Here is a 22,833-nt window from a genome sequence, read left to right as displayed (position 1 = left end):
GCTTTCGATGGCGAGACAGTTCCAACCATCAATCTGCCTTAGATCTGACGATAGAGAACCTGTGGGCCATAGAAACCATGTTATAAAGCTTAGGCATTAAAATAATATTAACTTTGGGAAATAGCCGTTGGACAGGCTGGACATTTGAAATTTGAATCTTGGCGGGGCGAACAAATTATAACATTTCTGGTGACTCACAGGGGACACAAGCTTGCTATGTGTATGACCAGTGGCCTCATATATCCATTGTGCTATGGAGTCAAAAAATGGGTCTGTGCATACTGTGAAACCCTAACCCTTCTGTGAGGAGATTAAAACATGAACACCCTAGCTCTGCAACTGCAACCTCAAAACTGTCAAAACTTCGGATGCTGGCAACTCAAAGAGAGAACCATGTGCACACACACTTATTGAAAAGCAGGAAACAATAGAAAAGGAACTAAACTACTTATGTAAATGGATTCCCAAATTTTTTGAAACAGGGCTTCAAATAGATCCCATTGACTGGAATGGGTAAAACCTCTCCATTAGGCTAGCTTGGCTGGAATGCATTAGCCTGTTTGCAACTGGAAATCAGATAGGGGCCACTCCATAGTGGGTCAAACTTGGAATGTCTTCCTGGTTTTGCTCTGTCTGAATCCCACTTTAGAACTAAATCTCCCTCTCTGAAGGTTCTGACCCTAGCCTTCTTATCAAAAGTCCTTTTCATCTACTGTTGATGTATCTCTAGGGTCTGCATAGCTTTATTTCTCTTTTCTTCTAGTTCAATCGCCTCTGCCATTCTTACTGACATGGCATTATCTTCAATCAATTCCAGCTAATGAGCCAATTCCAAGGATGGGAATTCCAATGAAATTGGTAGTCTGGCCTCCCTACCATATACCAGCACAAAAGGTGAATTCCCAAAAGACCTCTTGGGTGTTATCCTATCAGCCCACAGAGCAGTTCTTAATTTCTTATGTTAGACCCTCTGATTGTCTTCTATTGTCCTCTTCATGATTCTGATCAGATTCTTGTTGGAAGACTCAGCCAAACCATTACCCTAGGGATAGTAATTTGATGATGTGCTCAAGTAGATATTGTGATTCATTGCCCATGCACAAATCTGGGTTCCAACAAAAGACTTGGCATTGTCTAAAATGATAGTAGAAGGAGCACCAAATCTATATACAATTCCATCAAGGAATTCAACAACTGATGGTTCTCTGGCATCCTTCAAGGCAACTACCTCTGTCCATCTAGTGAAATAATCAGTAGCAGCCAAAATCCATTTATGACCTATACTAGATAGAGGATTAATGGGGCCTATAAAATCCAGCCCCTATCAGGTAAAGGGCTGATCCACCTGAATAGGATGAAGGGGGAGAGCTGCAAGCCTCTGTTTGCCTGAAAAGAAAGCACACTTCTCACATTTTCTCACATATCCATAACAATCATGAAATAGAGATGACCAATAATAACTAGCCATCATGATCTTCATGGCAGTTGTTCTCGTAGAGAAATGGCCACCATCAGGGCCATCATGAAGTTCCTTAATCATCCTCTCAGCCTGATCCTCTTCAGTGCATCTCAATAGGGTCCCATTAAAATACCTCCTGAAGAGGATACCATCAATCACAATATAAGGAATGGACTGCAGTCTATATTGTCTCCTTTTAGTTTTGTCCAATCCCTGAGGGTATCCATTCCTTGAGAAGAAGCTCTTCATGTCATTTATCCAGCTCCTTGGACCATTAACATTTCCTACCTCCTGCTGCTCTGTTATTACCATAACAATCTCTTCATCAGAATCCTGGTCTGATAACATTTCTTTGCACAATCCTCTCCCTCTTACCAGCTTGGTAATCTAAATATCAACATCATATTCCATTACCCTAGTGATCCATCCAGCTCTCTTTTCACTGATATCTTTGCTTAATAGGAAGTCATGTACACTGGCATGAGGCACCAACAAATGGATCTTATTATAGGACAAGAGGTGCTTGAATTTCTTCAAGGCTCTGAGAAGACCATACTTTTCTTAAGCATAGCTGTAAGAGGTTTCACCATGGTAGCAAGATTAGGAATAAACCTTCTTACAAAATTTATTCTACCAAGGAAACTTTGCAGCCCTTTCTTGTGTTTAGGAAGAGGAAGGGCAAGTATTGTCTTTGTTCTTTCTGAATCAATGGTCAACCCATCCTTAGATACAATGTGTCCCAATAATTTTCCTTGGCTTGTAGCAAAGACACACTTGGCTGGGTTAAGGGAAACCCCAAACTCTCTACATCTTAGAAATACCTATCTTAGATGATCAAAGTGATCTTCTACATTTTTCAAATATACAGTTATATCATCAAGGTATACTAACACAAACTTGTTAATTAAGTTTTTAAAGGCCATCTCCATTGCCTTCTAAAATGTGGCACCTGCATTTGTTAGTCCAAATGGCATCTTGCAATAGGCATAGGTGCCCCATTTAGTAGTAAATGCTATCTTATGTCTGTCAGATTCTTTAACCAGCACTTGATTATAACCAGAGAATCCATCAAGAAAAGAGAATCTCCTTGAACCACTAACCTTGGACAGGATCTACTCCATGGAAGGGAGAGGATGATGATCTTTAAGGGAAGCTTGATTGAGATCCCTAAAGTCCACACACAATCTGATTTCTCCATTATTCTTCCTTACAGGGACAAGGTTAGCTACCCATGATGAGTGTTTGATAAGAAATATTATATTAGCCTCTATCAACTTGGATAGTTCTTTTCTCATTAGAGGTTCAATCTTAGGATTCACTAGCCTCTGTTTTTGCCTTACTAGTTTGGCCCTATCAATTAAATCTATGGTATACTGAAACAAACTAGGGTAAAACTCTTTTAAATCATCATATGTCCAAGCAAATACATCATTAAATTCTTGACATAATTGAATGAAGTGTTCTTTCTCAGTTTTAGAACATACCTTCCCCATATTCAGAGATTTTCCATCAACAATTGTAACTGGGGCATGATCATCCTTTTCTACAGCTAGATTCATCCCTTTGCCTCTTGTTAGATCATCAGGATTAAAGACACTCTCCAAGGTAATGAGACCCTTGGGCAACTTGTTAGAACTAAGATGAATGATCTGATCACCATACTGATCTTGCAGTCTTGACTGGTTTCTATCTAAGAATTCTGCCTCATTCTGCAAGAAACTCACAATTTGCTCATCAGAATCAAACACTTGCCAATGAGTGTTGTTTTCAAGGATGGTATGCCTCAGCACCACCTTTATTTGTTCCTTCTTCTTCTCCTCAAAATTCCCTAGTACATCATAAGATGCACCTATTGTTGCAAGTCTATCAGCATGTTTATTTTCTTTCCTAGGAATGCTCTAAATATTAAATGCATTGAAGCCCTCAAGCAAATCCCAGACTTTGTGTTTGTAAGACTTGAGTAGGCCATTTTTGGTGATATTCTAGTTTCTCACTTGTTTAACTACCAACTCACTATCCCCATATACTCTCAAGGCTTCAATTTCTCTCTTTTGGGCAGGTATGAGACCTTGAATCAAAGATTCATACTCGGCCACATTATTGGTGCAACTGAATTGGAGCCTAAAGGAGAAGTAGTATCTTATTTGTGAAAGAGAGATGAACATATCACTAGCCCCTGATCCATTTCTATTCCTTAAGCCATCAAAGTACATACTCCATGTTCCACTTATATCATCATTAGTCATGATTAGATCAGGAACTTGAGCATCTTTCTCTATTATGCAATATGTACTAAGACCTGTCTCAAGAGTCTCTGAGATAGGCTCAAACTGATACGTACTTGCCCATTCATCCAAGAAGAAATTAGGAATTTTTGCTATGGAAGTGGCAGGCTCATTTACTATGCCATTTTCATCCATCTCTAGATTAGGACAATTTATATTGATGAAGTTGGGGGTGTAAGATTCAGTGTGATGAAGGGCTCGAGGTTCTGCTCTAATTGAGGCATTGGCTCCATATCTGGTCTTAAATGACATATATGACCAATCAGCAGATATGAATCCACCAATTTGAGCAGTGAAGTCTCTTGAAAGGCAGATAACAAAATAAGGCTTGACTTCAGCCACAGATATTTCTTGAATCACAGTGCAACCAGGGCATGCATTAGGGCCATCTCCACATTCCTAAGGATACCTACAATTTTGACAGTACTACCATCTAATTGTAACGCATCCCTAACAATGGGCTCATATTTCATTCCTAAAGCATTAGCAACACACCTAGGCATTATTGAGCTACTAGCCCCTAAATCTATCATGCAATTGTAGACTAGTTTGCCCCCTATAATCAGAGAAACATAGAATGGAGGAGGTCTAACCTTTTTATTTGTCTCCACATCCCCTACTAGTTGTACTAGACTTGTGGCACTCTCCATGATAGATGGCTGATCCTTGGGTTTAATCTTCTCTAACTCTTGCTGCAACATCCTCTTCTGCATTGGTATGGTAGCAACAGCATCCCACATAGATATATTCACATTGGTCTTCTTTATTTTCTCTACCACACTGAAAGGTGTATTAGGAACTTTGGTAGAAACTTTGGGAGCTGCACTTATAAGAGGTTGAGATGGGGTAACATAAGGATCACTTGCATCTTTCTTTCTAGAATCTTTCTTTTGCTGCTGTGAAGCACCTGTTTGTTCATTTGCTGCTTTTATATGAGGTACAACACTTGAAGTTGAGGCCTGCTTAGGAGAAGGAGGGGTAGCATGTTCTATAGCTCTCCTTTTGCTTCTAGTGTTATGAGAAATAGAATCCTGGTTTACATTACAATGCTCCCTAATCTGATGATTCATGAAAGAGCAATCATCATGTCCTTGAGTATATGAGGCCTCCCTGGGATGATCCTCCTTGTATGATTGCTTTGCTACAGGTTCTTGGTCAGTCAAGGCCAAATAAGATTTTTCCTTTTGGCACATGCAATAGTTATAGGAGTAGTTGCAGGAAGGACAAAAATCTTTATCTTGGGCCAAGTTATTTTGAGGGACTATAGCTCTGTTATGATTTGAGCTTGAAGCAAAAGCATGACTATTTTGTCTACCCTAATCAAGAGAGCTATTCCACTGGTTAGGAGCCTACCACCATTTGGAGCTTGATATTGCAATTGGGGAGGCTTGCCACCTTTAGCTTGCTGCCTTTCTAAGGCCACCACTTTGTTACTCATTTTTTGTATTATAGAAAAACTATCTTCTAATTTCTTCCCTTGGTCCTTCAACTCCCTCCCCTGCTCTTGCAATTTTTTATCCAGGGTCTTCTCTCTCTTATCTATATTCAGCACTAGACCTTGGATCATCTCTTTCAGTTCATCTATCCCTTTTGAGATGTGGAAGCTTGAGGGACTGGAGTAAGGCCTTGTGATGTAGAAGTTGTAGGAAGAGGGGCTATTGCTGGTTGATGGTTGGGAACATTAGGAAAGAAAGGCATAGGGGGCCTTGGAGCCAACTTTCCTCCTTGTATCAGGATGTTCTCAGCCTTTATGGCTATCTCATAAGCATTAGGCAAGGTATCTCCTCCCATAGTTTGGATTATAGTGGAATTATCACTGTTAAAAGCTCTAAGGTAATGCAAGAAGGCATTACCAGGGGTAGGTTTCATTGTATTATGTATTCTATCCCATGTCTTTTGAAATTTATAGTTAAAATCAGTCATACATTCATGGGGGGCTCTTTTTATAATAGTCAGCTGCTCTAAAAGTGACAGATGGTCACTTCTATCCTCAAAATGTTTGCATAACCCTACTCCTAGTCCATCCCAATTAGTTATAGAACCATGAGATAAGCCTCTATACCACTATAATGCTTTTCCTTTTAAAGATGAGGCTAGAAGTCTAACAGCAACATCATCCTCTATGATACCATGAATATTACAAACATTTGCTACTTCTTGGTTATGCTCTAAAGGGGAGATGGAAGTTTCACCAGTAAAAATAGGTATAATTTTGAGTGCAGATATTGGTATATCATGTCTTTAGGCTAACAATAGAGGACTTCCACCGTTAAAGGTGGCAAAAGCATGGACTCTTGGCTATGCCATGTAAAAAAGTGTTCTATTGATGAGTGTTGATGGCAATCTAGGCTGAGTTTGAGCAACAGGAGGAGTAGAGACAGATCTTATAGGTATATTAACAGTTATTACACCCCTAACTGGTGATAATGAAGTTCTAATCCTTCTTCTTCTAGGATTTGAAAGAGAAAGCTCTTGGTATTGAAATTTACCTCTAGAAGATGCCCTTGTTTGAGCTCTGGGCATGAATTTCTGCAACTTTGGCCTCGAACCAGAGTTGTTGATGCTCAGAGTTGCCAAGTACTTTGAAGAATCAGCCTCTTGAAGGCTTGAATACAGAAGCTAGCACTACCGCTTCAGCATTAACCTTTGAAACTCTTTCTTCTTGACACCAGTAGACTTTAAATTTGTTTGAAAAAGTGTACCACTGGGCGTGCCGAAAACTATTGTCACTTAGGTTTGCACCCTTGTCCAAGGCCTATGCATGAGGACAACCTAGTGAAACATGGAAACAACCTCCAAGCTGTGGGACTTGAACTACGAGGTTGAGTCTTCGAAGAAGGCCAGATTCCTCTTACTATCAGGGCGCACCTAACTGCTCTTGGAGAGGAAAATGGAGAAGGAGAGCATGAAAGCAAATCTACCTAGTCTAATCTAAGGAGGTGATGCACCGAAATAGAGTGTTCAGACCAATTCTCTGCCCATACATGCGCTACTGAACCAGAATGAAACTAAGGATATTACACATCTTGACTTGCTTTAATCAAATAACCACATATAGATTAGAAAACCAAGATAAATGACACAAGGAAGAAATTCACTTATATATCATTCACAAGCTAGCAGAGATACAGTCATGCGAATTACAGATTTCCACAAAACAATGGCACAGGCAAAGAATTATTGCACTTAATACCAATGGCTGAAGGAGATAAATGGAGAATCAAATAGTTTAGAGGCACAGGGGAATTCACACTAGAATTACAGAGCCAAAACCAGAGGAAAAATCAAAGAAAAAGTCCCCTACAAAAACTACAAAATCTACCTTTATAGTTCAGGCATAACTGAGATCTTTTGCTACTGAAGTGACCCTGCAACTACCTGCCATTAAGTCCCGTGGAGGAAAATCATGGGAATCTAAGGAAAATCTGATCTTTGTTGCAACAGGTGTCCTGAGAGAACTAAAAATGGCGCCATCAATGTTCTGACTAGGTAGATGGATCGACTGAGATGGTGGAGTGTTCTTCCCCATTCTGCATTCATTTCTGGTAGGTCGGGTTGATCATGAAGATCAGATCACACAACTTAATTGATCACCTTCACTTTTTAGGTACATGAATCAGCAGGATCAACGAGGTCAAACAGTTCCACATGCTGATTGGGCCATGCGGGCCAATCGCATCTTTTTGTTCTGCCACCTGGGGAGTCCTCTGTGATTGACCTCCTTTTTATTGAACTAACCACGCGACCCCTCAAACTGTTATTATTAACTGTAATGATCATACTAACCACCAGTCACTAACTACCAACCTTGGCTAAGCCAGTGAGACACTTGTCAACAAGGCACTATGTCGCCATGGTATCCGTCGTGCAGCTTTCAATGGCGAGATAGCGCCAACCATTGATCGGCCTTAACATCTGATGATTATGAAGACTCGTCGTATCACTGTGTTGTCCTTACCTCGGGCCCATCATATCTGGTGCCACCTCAACAATCGCACCACACTCGAATGACACTTGGCATAGTTTGGTGAGACTTGGCCCTACTGATTCACGTGGCGGATGGGCGTTATGTCGCTATGGTAAAGATCGCACAACTTCACCATAGCGACATAGCGTCATTCATTGATCTAAACTGATTTGGCAGTTACGAGCGACCTAAACCCTTTACTACATTGGCTACATAAAAATATGGTCCCACTAGGACACATGGCACCCAGCCGCTATGTCACTGTTGATATCTCTCGAGCAGTTCCCCATAGCACGATGGTGCCCATCGTAGATCAATCTTAATCTGACGATCTAAACCACCTCATACTCTGCACATCCTTCCCTCCAAAAATTGCTAAGCTCATTAACCACATATGCTCTGACTCATACAGGTTGTACCTCCCTATTGGCCTTCGAAGCATCAACCTGGCAGACTCAAGACTTTGACCCCACAGATCTGCCACGTGTCAACAAGGTGCTATGTCGCTATGAGGAAATTGAGGCCAATTTCCCATAGTGCCACAGTGCCCAACTAATGACTTGTCTTTTGATTTGTATGTGTCTTCCAATGATTCGCCACTGTGGCACCGGACTACGCCAACTGGGCAGATGAGGTACAAAATGGGACCCAACCACTTGCTTGAAGCTCTTGCCGTGGTGACTTTCCATTGCTGCGAACCTTGCCTGCCAAACACTAGGACTCACCGTAGAACACCTTCCAGCCAAGCAGGCATTATGTCATGATCAGAAAACTCGTGAGTTTTTTGATGGCGACATGGTGCCTTGCCACCTTTTGAACTTTTCAGCCCATGAAACTGATTTTTCACCATGAACATTTCCCGGTGACGTAAGCTGCCTGTCGTAAGACATTTTCGTCGGGCGCTATGTCGCTATGAAGATTTTTCGACCAACACACGATAGCGACATAGCGCCCACGGTGCCATGGAACTTTTCTGACCTGCCAAAACATGTCTACCCTGCAAGCTGGACCCACCGAACACGTGTCCTCTGGGTATCATTTTGCTAACGTAAATCTCATGTAGCTTTTGATGGCGAGACAACGCCAACTATCGATCTGCCTTAGATTTGATAATAGAGAACCTACGGGCAGTAGAAACCATGTTATAAAGCTTAGGCATTAAAATAATATTAACTTTGGGAAATAGTTGTTGGATGGGCTGGACATTTGAAATTTGAATCTTGGTAGGGCGAACAAATGATAACACAACTTATAAGAGAAAAACACCCACTAGGATGTGGAGAAGAGCCACTAGAATAAAACCATCCCTTAGCAAAAAACACCCACTGAACAACAGAATAACCACTCTAGTGTGCACTAGTGAGATCCACTCTCAAAGCATGACAACACCCAAAAAAGATGGAGGGAACCGACACAAAGAGGGCCCCCATCCATCATCCTCATTTGCTTTAGATTCCTCATCATCACCATCACAAGCACCCAAGCTAGAAACCCTAGCCCCTATTTTGCCTACTCTCTAGCTCATGGTTTCTTTAGCTCCAAAGCATTCACAACAATATTTATGAAGTTTATCTATGAAGGTAATTGTTATCTTTAAAAGTTTTTCCTATGATTGGATTCTAACTTAGTCAACTTTGAGTTGCATGGAAACACTCCTAGGTACTAGGAAATACCTAAGTTAAGAGTGAATCTCCAGATTATACATCAGCTCCTCTTGATGACTCATTGATTTACTTATTTGAACCAGAAAATAAAGTTGATGGGGAAAAGAGATAGAAAGATTACTTGGAAAGAAAACACTGAAAAAAGAAAAGTGGGGTGATACATTGAATGGTAGGATGAAGGTATTACTAGCCTGACTAGATGAAATAATTTTGAGTAGCTAACAAGAATCATTAACATATAAATATTTCACAAGAAGTATACAATTTAGACAAGAAATTAAAGGGAATTCTAACATTCACAATGTCACAACTTGAAACCTAAATGAACAATCAAATCTCACTTATAGTTAAAAATGAGATAGAATCCAAGGATTCAAAGGGTAAATCTCAAGAAATTCCATCAAGTCAGAAACTTAAACCCCAAGAAGATGTAACAAGGGTTCTAAGGTTGTTCATTTAGATTTCAAAAGTCATTGAACAACATTCATATAGATTGGCTATAAAAACAAAGTGATGTGCCGAGAAAAGCATGAAGGACTCCTAATAGGTCTGACAATGCTATCCTGCATAAGAATTAAAAAATGCCAGCCCTTTCTCCACATCATGGGAATCCTTAAATTGATCAAGATTGCAACAAGCTCCAAATGGGAGCTACACACGTTAGAAAATCAATCAATGGAACAGTACAAATATCTTAGAGAAATACATTTACCATTCAGTTTTGCATCTCCCATTATAGATAACACTAGAGCAATAGTCATGGAAAGCTAGGTGCTACATGTTGCAATAGTACCTTAACTACCCTTTTCTTCTTGCGGCACCCAACGATAAAATCCACAAACACTTGCACCAACATAGCATTGATAGTTGCAACTATATTTAGGAAAAGATCATATATTTCTTGGTGATTGTCCCATGGGAGTGATCTAATCTAATCTCAACCATTCCCATACTCAAATGTGAATAAAAAATTTCCACTAAAATTGGCTTGTTTGAACCACCAACCCATCCCTTCAATTGATGCCAACCCACACTGGTTCATTTCTTCATTGATACTGTGCCACCATAGGGAGAAAATTTAACTAACTAGCATGACATGTCCATGTGCTACAAAATGGTAGGCCAAGAATGTGACCCTTTTGTGGATTTCAAAAATGTCGATCCAACAAGGTTGTACATGTAATAGTTGAAAAGTCAACTTTAAACTTTGAATCCCTATCTCTCAATACTATGACCTTACAACATCATGGAGAGGAAAACCCTTCATAATATCTTACCATGAAGACCCCAGCCCTCATGATCCTATGATCTTGACAAATCTACTTTGTAGCATAGTATCGTGAGCCCATGAAAATGGCTCTATGACCATACAATATACTTGGTATTGTAGCATCAAAACATGCTTTTTTGGCTTCTTATGACCATATGATCACCCACTTCCTTCACTGGCATAACATTAGCAATTTGATATTCAACCTTCACGATCTTATGACAAACAACAATTGTAAGATCATAACCTACATTAATGGCCCTTGAGACCTCTTGAAATACTACCTATCATAGCATTGAAGCTTCAAAATAGCACCTGTACCTTTTCTTTTTCTTATGCACCTAGATTGACCTTGTCTTGTCACTTAAGATGTATTATCAAATGATCATGCTTTTTCATGCCATTAGGGCTCACCTATTTTGGCTTTGCGATCTCTCGATCAACTAGGTATTGTAACATCAGAAACTGAAGACTTTATTATGATATCTCAATTTCTCTTTTCATTGCATCCAAAATTATGACTATTATGATCTTACAATGATACGAATAGTCTCACATCATTCCTTTACCTTACCCCTTGGGATCTTACAATGCACCATGTATCATAATATTGAAGCTTGGGCACATGTCACCTTCTCGCTTTGTCGCTATGGGTAACTAATGCACAACTCCACATAATGACAAAGTGACCTATGTTGGATGAACCAAGATCTTCGAATATCGAAAGTTGAGATTTTCTTGGCACCATCAACCCTTTTTCCTAGTTAGACATTGCCATGTCATCAGGTTTCTTTAATCCTTTCATTACTACATAGCCTAAGCCTTTACGTTGACCCCACCTCAACACACATCAATATATCGCTATATATCACTATAAGTAATAATCCTGCAACTAGCCAAAGTGAAAAAGTGACAACCATTGATCTGCTAAAGTTCAAGGGTCCTCATGATTTCTAACTTTTTGACATAAAATATGACCTCTAGACCATGAAGATTATAATAAATAAAGATTTTGTGACCATAAGACATGTAGATTTAGAAGATTCAAAAACCAAGGGATATGATGATAATGCATGTTTAATATTTTACATATCCCCTAATTGCATGGGCATTTAATGGGTTAGAAAATTTATTCCCACCACCCTAAGAAACATGACTATTCAATCTATCCATTTTGTTCATGGTGATAAATGGGTAACACTTTTGGTGACTTCTATTGAATGGCTTCCTACTTGATATCAAACTAGTGGCCTAAACAATCAATTGTGCATAGAGTCAAAACAAGAATGATAATGGACTTAAAATGATAGTCACATATGCTTAGATATATGCATTTGGATCAAGCATTTAAAGGGAAGGATAGTAAAAATAGATATTTTCTATACTATTAGGTACAAAATAGCTTGCTTGCTTAGACTTCTAGGACCTAGGAACCTATTGAAAGCTAGGAAAACTAGAGCTAAATACACTTGCACTGAGCTATACTAAGGGAAAATAAATAGTGAATATGTATAGGAAAAATAGGTAGATCATACCTCAAAACAAATCTTGAGATGTATCCCATCTAGAGGGATGAGTAGAACTTCTCCTTTCATAGTAGTGAGTTGGTATGCATTGTGTTCCTTGCATTATGAGATTATGAATAGGCTAATAAACATATTATCAAACTTATTATGATGTCCTAGTATACTTTTAGAAACATCCCACAACATTATGCAATTATGAATAGGCCAATCCACATATTATAGGCCAGGATTGCAACAAGCTTCAGATAGGAGGGGCACATGTTAGAAAATCAATCAATGGAAGAGTACAAATATCGAAGAGAGATAAATTTTCCATTTAGTTTTGTATCTCCCATTATGGGTAAGAATAGGAGAATAATCATGGAAAGCTATGTGCTACATGCTACAAGAGTACCTTAACTGCCCTTTTCTTCTTGTGGCACCCAAGGCTCAAATCCACAAACACTCCTACCAGCATAACATTTACAGTTGTGATTGTATTTAAGAAAAGATCATACATTTCTTGGTGATTATCTGATAGGAGTGATCTAAGCTGATATCCACCATCCCCATACTCAAATGTGAATTTGATATTCATTAAAAGTAGGCCATTTGTACAACCAACCCATCCCTTTGATCGATGCCAACCTGCATTTCTTCATTTCTTCATTGATACTGCACCACCCTAGGGTCAAAATTTAACTCACTAGCAAGACATGTCCACATGCTACAACATGATAGGCCCGAAATGCCACCCTTTTAGTGATTTCACAAATTACTATCCAACAAGGTTGTACACATAATAGTTGAAAAGTCAACTTTAAACTTTGGCTCCCAATCTCTTGATAATACGACCTTATGACATCATGGAGAGGAAAACCCTTTGTAGTATCTTACCATGAAGACCCTAGCCTTTGTGATTCTATGATCATTAGAAATATCCTTTGTATCATAGCATCGTGAGCCCATGAAAATGGCTCTATGACTATATGATATACTTGGTATCATAGCATCAAAACATGCTTTTTAAGCCCCTTACAACCTTATGATCACCACCTTCCTTCATTGGCATAGCATCAAAAATTTGGTATTTGACCTTCATGATATTATGATAGATAGAAATGGTAAGATCATAACCCATATTAATGGCCCTTGAGATCTCTTGACATATTACCTATCATAGCATCAAAGTTTTAAAATAGCATGTGAAACTTTTCTTTTTCTCATGCTCCTAGTTCAACCTTATCTTGTCACTTAAGACCTATGACCTTATGATCATGTTTTTTCATGTCATCAAGCCTTACCAGTTGTGGGTTTGCAATCTCTCAATCAACTAGGTGTTGTAACATTAGAAACTCAAGATTTTGTCATGATATCTCAACTTCTCTTTTCATTGCACCCGATCTTATGACTGGTACGATCTTATCATGATATGAATAGTCTATCATCTTATTCCTCTACCTTCTTCCTTGAGATCTTACGACCCACCATGTATCATAATATTAGATCTTGAACACATGTCACCTTCTTGCTTTGTCACTATGGGTAACCAATGTGTAACTCCACATAGCTACAAAGTGACATATGTTGGATCAACTAAGATCTTTGGACATCAAAAGTTGACATTTTCTTAGTATTGTCAACTCCTTTTCTCAGTCAGACATTGCCACATCATTAGGTTTTCTTTAATCCTTTTATTACTATGGAGTCTAAGCCTTTACTCTAGGGTAAAAGAACAAATTTATGTCACCCTTTTGTAAACAAAAAGGCTAGCAAAAGTATTACTATTCACTTTCACTAATATAAAACTGGTACTATTATTTTGAATTTCAAAATAAAGTAAACAAATGAAATATCTAGAAATGGATGAAGTTTAGGATTATAATTTTTAATAATTATTTGGAATAAGAACTGATATACTTTCATAATTTTTATAGCTAAAATTTTACTATTGAAAAATGTTGAAAATCAAAGGTCTAGTTCATGCCACAAAGCTACATGAAAATAAACTCATTTCCCTTTGATTTAAGACTATGTTAAAGATAGCATATATACCTAGAACAATAAAAAATGAAACCCAATTTTAGATATATATTTTCTCTTTTATAGTGATTCAAATTTTAACTCACATAAAATTGATTCTTTTTAACTCCCACCACATTTTTTAAAACAAATCTATTCTAACTAGAAAAAAAAAAAAACATTCTAGAAGAGGAATCTCTTCTCTAGAATGCCATATAATTTTTAAATTGATTTGTTATGATTTAATATTTTTTTCTTTCTCAAAATCAACATCTTTTTTAGTGTTAAAATACATGTTTGTAGAATTTTTTAATTACACTATACTATATGTAATGAAATCACTATAAACTCTATATGAGAATATTCTTGACTTTGAGCTGTATAAAATGATGTTTATATACTATTAAAAAAATTCATAAAAAGTAGTAAGAGTTATTGAAATGCCATTTTTCTAAAATAAATTTATTTCTTTAATATTTCGAGGCAAACTATTATTAAACATGCATTTAATGGACATTTCTAATTGGTAAAGTGTGAGACCATATATAATTTACCTAGGATTAATTTATATAGATCATCTGTTTGAACAAAATTAATTTTTAGATAGAAATAATCAAATTTACTCATTCTAATAAGTTATCCTAAAAGGTGAAGCAACTTTTTCCTTTTACCCTTTGACTCCACCTAGACATGCATCAACATGTCACTATATCGCTATAAGTAGTGACCCCACAACTACCCAAAGTGACAAAGCAATAACCCTTGATCTACTAAAGATCGAGTGCCCTCATGATTTCTAACTTTGTGACATAAAATGGGACCCAAAGATCATGAAGATTATAATGAATAAAGATTTCATGACCATAAGACATGTGGATTTTGAAGATTAAAAAATCCAAGGGATATAGTGATAAAACATGGTCAATATTTAATGTATCCCCTAATTGAATGGGAATTTAATGGATTAGAAAATTCATTCTCACCACCCTAAGAAATATGAATGGTCAACCAATCACTTTTGTGCATGGTGATAAAAATGGGTTACACTATTTTTTACTTCTACTGAATGGCTGCCTACTAGACATCAAACCAGTAGCCTAAACAACCTATTGGGCATAGAGTCAAACTAGGAATGATAATGGACTTAAAATGATAGCTGAATATTCTTAGACATATGCATTTGGATAATGCATTTAAAGGGAAGTGTACTAAGAATAAATATGTTCTAGTGGGTGTGCAATAGCTTGCTTGCTTAGACCTCTCAAACCTAGGAACCTATTGAAAACTAGGATGACTAAGGCTAAATGCACTTGTGCTGAATTACACTTAGGGAAAATGAAAATAGCGAATATGTACAGGAAAAATAGGTAGATCATACCTCAAAACCGAGCTTGAGATGTACCCCATTAATAGGGATTGGTAGAGCTTCTCCTTTCATAATAGCTAGCTCATGTGCATTGTGTTCCTTGCATTATGAGATTACAAATGAGCTAATCCACATATCATCAAACTTATTATGATGGTTCGGTCTAATTTTAAGAACATCCCACCACAAAACTAGATCTCCTTCTTTGAATACCATGAGCTTAGACCTCTTGGCAAACACACTGTTGGTTTGCATCTACTAGTGTTCCATTGTTTGCAATGACTTATTTCTTTCTTCCTCAAGTTCTAACAACTTGGCATGCCTCAACCTTAGAGGATCATCTTCCTCAAACAACATCATGTTATCAACAAGTTTTAATGATGGGAATTCTATAGAAACAAGTAGTTTAGCTTTCTTCCTATACACAAGAACATAGGGTGAGTTACCCAAAATCCTCTTGGGAGTGATTCTATCAAGCCAAAAGGCTGATCTTAACTTGGAATGCTAGTCTTGCTTATTTTCCATCAAGGTCCTCTTCAATATCCTTAGTAGGTTCTTGTTGGTACTGTTGGCTAGACCTTTGCCTAAAGGATAATAATTCGATGAAGTGTTGAGATATACTCCATTTTTCAATGCCCATTTAGTTATTCTTGTTCCCACAAATGCCAAGGCATTGATGGATAAAATGGAGTCAAGAACTCCAAATCTATAGACTAGATCATCATAGAAGTTTAGAATAGAAGTCTTGTTGGCCTCTTTCAGAGCTACTACCTTTGTCCAATGTGTGAAATAGTCTATGACAAATAGTATCCATTTGTGGCTAGCACTAGAATTTGGATTAATGGGGCCCACAAAATCTATAACCCATTTCACAAATGGTTGGTCAATAAAAATAGGATGTAGGGGTAAGGTACCTAGCTTTTCCTTCCCAGAAAATAATGCACATTGTTTGCACTTTCTTGGCCAAGAATGAGTATCCTCAAACAAGTTGGACCAATAGAATCAAACCTCCTCCATTATGAAACTGCTCCAACAACTTGCTAGTATCATCATCATTAATGCATTTAAGGAGGACTCCAAGTGAAGGGAGACATTCACCAATTTATAGAAAGTGTGTCATATCTTGTAGCAAGCTGTCTTATTGAACCTATTGGAGAACATCTATATTTGTTAGGACAACTTCTTCCATGTCATCCGTACTCTAGGTTTCTTCATTACCTAATTCCTGACATAAAACTTTTCCTCAAACAAGTTTGGTTATTTGAATGTTCACATCATATTCCAAGAACCTAGTTATCCAACAAGCTCTCATTTCATTGAGATTCTTGCTTAACAAGAACTCCTTCACTCTAGGATGGGCCACCATTAGATGAATCCTATTATTAGATACCAAATCTCTAAACTTATTTAGGCCTTTCACTATAGCAAGCACATGCTTCTCAATGAAGCCATATCTTTACTCATAATATTCTATGCCTTTACTAAAGAAAGCAATAGGCTATTCTGTATCTTGATCATTTTGTTAAACCAATATTATAGAAATTGTATCCGCACTACCATATGCATACAAGGTGAAATCTTTTGAAAAGTTGAGATTTACCAAAGTAGGAGTAGACAATGCATCCTTTATTGCCTCAAAGCTATGCTTGGCCTATTTTGACTAGCTAAAAATAATTTTCTTCATAAGCATTGATATCAGTGACTTCAATAGGTTAGCAATATTCAGAATAAAGGGTCTGACAAAGTTGATTCTCTCAATGAAACTTTGTAATGTCTTCTTATGGTGTGGAAAAGGTAATTTTAGGATGGTTGCAACCCTCTCAAGATCAATGGTGCTGCCTTTTTTGGATAAAACATATCCCAATAACTTTCACTCATTGACAAAAAACACACACTTATTTGGATTGAGGAATATGCCAAATTCCCTACATCTCTCTAAGATTTGTCTCAAATGCTCAATATGTTCCTCTACAAATTTGGAGAAAATAGTGATATCATCCAGATAGATAAGCACAAATTTGTATATCAAATTGCTGAAAGCCATATCCATGGCCTTTTGGAAAGTTGCTCCTACATTAGACAAGACAAAAGGCATCCTTGTATAAGCCATGGTACCCCACTTGGTGGTGAATGCAGTCTTTAACTAGTCTCCTCTTTTAACCAGAACCTAATTACAGCTAGAATATCCATCAAGGAGTGAAAACCTTTGTGAACCTCAAACATATTACAGAATTTGTTCCATAGATGGAAAAAGATAACACTCCTTCATTGATACCCTATTTAGGTCTTGTGAAAATGTCTCTCCTAGTTGATAACTAAAGGTCTCCTATCTTGGTTATGAAATATCTTGACAAGAAAAGGGAAAAATATGGGGGCAAATCTATCATAAAGATATCTTGGGGAATAGAAAAATTAGGACACATATGGAGTGTTAGTCTTGCATTGTTTATGATACCTAAGGTGTTAACACATGAACCATCTAATTGGACTACACCATTTTCCAAGGGTTCATATTTTGAACCTAGCTAGTATTATATCTTCTTGGGCATGAAAGATCTTGTAGCCCTACTATCCACCATAAAATTATACACCAAATTGTTTCCTATAATTAATGAAACATAAAATGGTGGAGGTTTAACACCCTTACCTTGGGGTTGACTTATTTTCTTGTAGACATTTTTTATATCAACTCCTTGATTTGTAAATATAGCCTTTGAAGGTTCATCAACAATTTGGCTTGAACATCTATTGCCAAAGCTTCACTTAACAAGTTGGCTCTCCCTAGAATAGATAGAGAATCCCACATAGACATGGTCATACTCATTCTTTTCATTTTTTATAGTAGCGTGCACCTTCATTTAGGCATTGGAAGCAATTAGATATACTGCCTATTGTGAATTTTATTAAGGCACAACATGATTAAATCTTTGATGCTCTTTCTTCTCTTGAATTTAGGATGGCCTTTTAGTTGGTACATCTTTACTTGTCACTACGTCACTTTCTAGGGCTCTTTCCTTTTCTCTAATGTAGACACTACTAGTAATGTTGTCTCTATTCATACAACAATGTTCTTCCACTTGCCAGTTCATGAATGTAGTTTCCATAGGAGGAACCTTTGGTTGCCTCTCAACATCAACATTGGATGTAGGTTGTGAACTAGAAGAACCTTGAACCATTATGACCTAATTCATCATTCAATTAAAGCATGTCACCTGATTATGTTGCTGATTACAGGGGTAACACTAGACATATTCCACTACTAAGTTATTTTGAGAAGGAACCATGTCTTTGGTAGTATTTGGAGGAGGAGAAATATTTAGAGGAGTTGGATTATAAGGCCTAAAAGGTCTTTGATTATAGTTTTTCCTATTAGGTTGATGTTGACCCTAAAATTGTTGTTATGTAGGTTGATTCAAAACTTGGTTCTAAGATTGAGATGTTTGCTTAGCTTGGTAGCCTCCTTTCTTGATATTCACCACCTCATTTTTAAGGCTTTGCATGAGACTTTTCATTCTTTTCTGGCTATCTCTTAGCTATTGTAATTATGATGAAGGACTTATAGTTTTTACTTCTTGGCTTGGAATAGCTGATATTGAATTTAGAGGTGGTACAACTAGGGGAGTATTGGGTTGGATATCTAGATATATAGGCATAGGAGGCCTAGGAGTAATTTTATCCACTTGGATAAGACTATTCTCAGCTCTTATGGCTATGTCATAACCTTGTGGTAATGAGTAACCTCCCATAGATTGTATGATGATAGAAATATCATAATTCAAGCTTCTCAAGTAATATAGAAAAGCATGTTCATCTAAAGGTCTTATTTGAATTGGTATTCTGCTCCATATTCTTTAGAATCTATAATAAAAGTCCATCATTTTCTCATGAGGAGTAATTTTGATGATCGTGAGTTTCTCAACTACAGACAAAAATTCCCACTTGTCTTCAAAGTGTTTTGTTAGCACATCTCCCAATGAATCCCATGAAGTGATTGAGCCTATAGTGATGCTTCAAAATCATTGCAGAGCTTTCCCTTTGAATGAGGTTGCAAGAACATTCACAAGAATTTCCTCTTCTCTAACATGATGTTTGTTACGTAGTGTAGCAACATCTATAATATGCTCAAGTTTTATTGTTTGGCCCTCCCCAGTGAAGGTTGGTAAAAATTTTTAGGGAACCTAGGGGAATATAATGATGCTAAGCAAAGAGTAATGGACTTCCTTGGTTGAAAGGAACAAAAATGAACTGTCTTGCCATTGGTACTTGAAAGATTCTACTTCTTGGGACAGTGACTTGCCTCATAACAACAACAAGACTTGATGGTGGAGGGGTAGATCAGGCACTTCTTATTTGAATGAGGCTATCCTAAATTCTTTCAGTTGTTCTACCTTTCCTCCTAGGCAAGAATAGTTCTCTTTATTCAAAACTTGTAGAACTACTTCTTGTCTACACTTTTCTCATCAATCATGTGCACTTGTCTCTCTCCACAATTAGAGTTTCTAGATGTCTAAATTCCTTACCTCTAAACAAGTTAATACACTAATTGTCCACAAAAAAAATAGTGAGAAAAATATGAAGAAAATATTGGAAACTCTTTTCTGGTGCGACTGGGCATGCCAGAATTGTTATCTCTAAAAGTTGCACCTATGATTGGATTCTAACTCAATCAACTTTGAGTAACATGGAAATACTCCTAAGTAGTGGAAAATAGCTAAGTTAGGAATGAATCTCTAGATTATTGGCTAGCTCCTCTTGATGTCTCATTGATTTACTTCTTCGAATAGGAAAATAAACTTAAGGAGGAGAAGGGATAGAAGGATTACGTGGAAAGTAAATACTAAAAAAGAAAAGTAGCATGATACACTAAATGGTAGGATGAAGGTATTTCTAGCCTAACTCCATGAAATGATTTCAAGCAGCTAACAAGAACTCAACATTGCAAAGAATCATTCGTATATAAATATTTCGCAAGAAGGATACAATTTAGAAGAGAAGTTAAAGGGAATGCTAACATTCACAATGTCAGAACTTGAAATAAAGTAGAGTATCTTGACTTACAGCCTTCATGAATAATAAAATCTCACCTATAGTTAAAACTAAGATAAAATCAAGGGTTTTAAAGGGTAAATCTCGAGAAATTCTATCAAATCACAAACTTGATCCAAAAGAAGATGCAACAAGGGTTCTAAGATTGTTCCTTCATTTAGATTTCAAAGGTCATTGAACAACATTCATCCATATTGACTATAAAAATAAAGTGATGTGTCAAAAAAAGCATGAAGGACTTCTAAGAGGTCTCAAAAATGTTATCTTGCATAAGACTTCAAAAATGTCATCCTTTTCTCTGCATCTTGGGAATAATTAAATAGACCATGATTGCAACAAGCTTTAGAGGCTGGCTTCTACAATGGGAGCAGATTTCGTGTGAACAATCTGACATTTTAAAAAAAATTGATAGGCAACTCCCAGTATGAGCATTCATCCGTTATGAAATATGAATAGTTTTCTAAAATAATATATTAATAATCAAAAGAAATTGTTAATGCATGAAAATGACAATGACCCGACTGACCACCTCCTGTAGTCCATGCTGCAATGAATGCTTTTTAAATGGTTGGAAAGTGAACACGGTGCGAGGGTACAATTTGACGAAGGAAATACTTCATTTTCTCAAAGTATATAATAATTTAAGAAATTACATATGCAAGAATCATCTACTTGGCAGACTGCAAGAACAGTTAACTGCAGGAAAGAAATTATTGGAATACGATTCTCAGCCATAGTTTTAAGGCAAACCAGAGGGCAATATTTTATGAATATACATGAAATAAGTAAACACCAATAGAAAAGAAAAACATGATGTGTTAAATGTTTCAGAATTCTTAGGCTTCAAAATTTATGGAAATTTTTTAACGTTGCATTTTTTAGAATTTGAAACATAAACTAGCTTTTATATATATATATATATATATATATATATATATATATATATAAGTTGAGAGTTATTTTTGTTGAGGCAGCTATTGCACTGAGGCAATTTATGAAAATAGGTGCTTCCAGAAGGATAACTCTCAGCGTACATATATTTAATTATTTTTGAAATTTTGATAATACAAAAAATATTATATATAATTATACCAAGAAATATAGAACAATTAAAATTTAACAAATATTTATGTTCTTGATTTCTTTTTCTAACTTTCTTGTTGTTCTTGTATAATATTTTTTGAACCTTTATTTAATTTAATTATTTATTAATTATATATATATAGAAAATATAAAAGAGTAAAATAATGAACAAGCCTAGATTACACAAGCATATTAAAAATTCAATGATAACATAGAAAAAACATGAAAAATATGAACTCTTTCAGTTGGAGAAGCTTTGAGGGAATGTAGCAATTATGGTCCCGCCTCGAGCCTGGAGTGAACGTTTGCTTGAAAAACATATTATAAAACCCAAATAACAGAGAATTTACACAGCCCGCGCCGACCCGAAATTATAGATGCGAACACATATAAAACCACCAAACAAATGACATCTACTTAACACATGATAACATTACTGACTTCCAATGAAAGACAAAACCCAATGAAAATGATTCAACCGCGTACAGTAAAAATGATCGGAACAATATGAAGTAACTTACCTTAGGATTCTCTAAAAATTGTGCTGTGTTGTCAATGAAGCCGCTGAAAGAAAATGGGCAGAGTTTCCAAAAACGTCATTACTCCAACGAAAACCCTCTCGCCGGCTTCAATCTATTCACAATAAATAGAAACTAGATCTCAATATATTGTAATATATAAAATCACAGAGCCAATGCTATTTATTTAGCTGTTAACCACACCATTGTTGGAAAAAAAAACAATTACCCAATCCATGACAAGCAACTTAATTTATAGAGCTTGCAGAAACAAAGGAAAAGAAACTAACCTTAACCAATCTCCTTAAAACTATCTGTTGCTTCAGTGTATTGACAATAAACGAAATGTAGATCTGAAAACATGCTTGTTTTAGTGCTGGTAGATTAGTTTAGTTTTTCACTGTGACTTAAATTGAAAAGTAGAGTTTTCTTGTGCTTCACATATTCTAATCATTGGGCGGTGCGTTTAACATACAAATCGAATAAAGCGTCTCTTTGAACTAAAGAGTTACAAAACTGTGACATAAAACAAAAGAAAAGCAAAGACAAGCACAAAGGAATAATGTCCGAGGGTGATATTAAAGATCTTCATAAATCTGAAGACAAGGATCAATTCTTACAAATAATTTTATAGAATTAAAATGACGA

General features: G+C 36.7%; 1 long non-coding RNA gene across 1 annotated transcript in view; it reads right to left on the bottom strand.

The window, feature by feature from the left end:
* LOC149546571 (uncharacterized) overlaps positions 1-22,585 on the bottom strand; it is a 43,493-nt gene extending 20,908 nt beyond the window's left edge. The window contains exons 1-2 of the long non-coding RNA XR_016354359.1: positions 22,476-22,585; positions 22,189-22,300 (exon numbers count right to left, since the gene is read on the bottom strand). This is a non-coding gene — a long non-coding RNA (uncharacterized LOC149546571). The remainder of the gene's footprint in view (positions 1-22,188; positions 22,301-22,475) is intronic.
* Positions 22,586-22,833: the final 248 nt, after the last annotated feature.

Source organism: Cupressus sempervirens, chromosome 7 (genome assembly GCF_028749045.1).
Source record: "Cupressus sempervirens isolate cs-2001-9-10 chromosome 7, ASM2874904v1, whole genome shotgun sequence".
Classification (NCBI taxonomy): domain Eukaryota; kingdom Viridiplantae; phylum Streptophyta; class Pinopsida; order Cupressales; family Cupressaceae; genus Cupressus; species Cupressus sempervirens.
The sequence above is the reverse complement of the archived record's forward strand: the minus strand, read 5'-3'. Positions and strand labels throughout refer to the sequence as shown.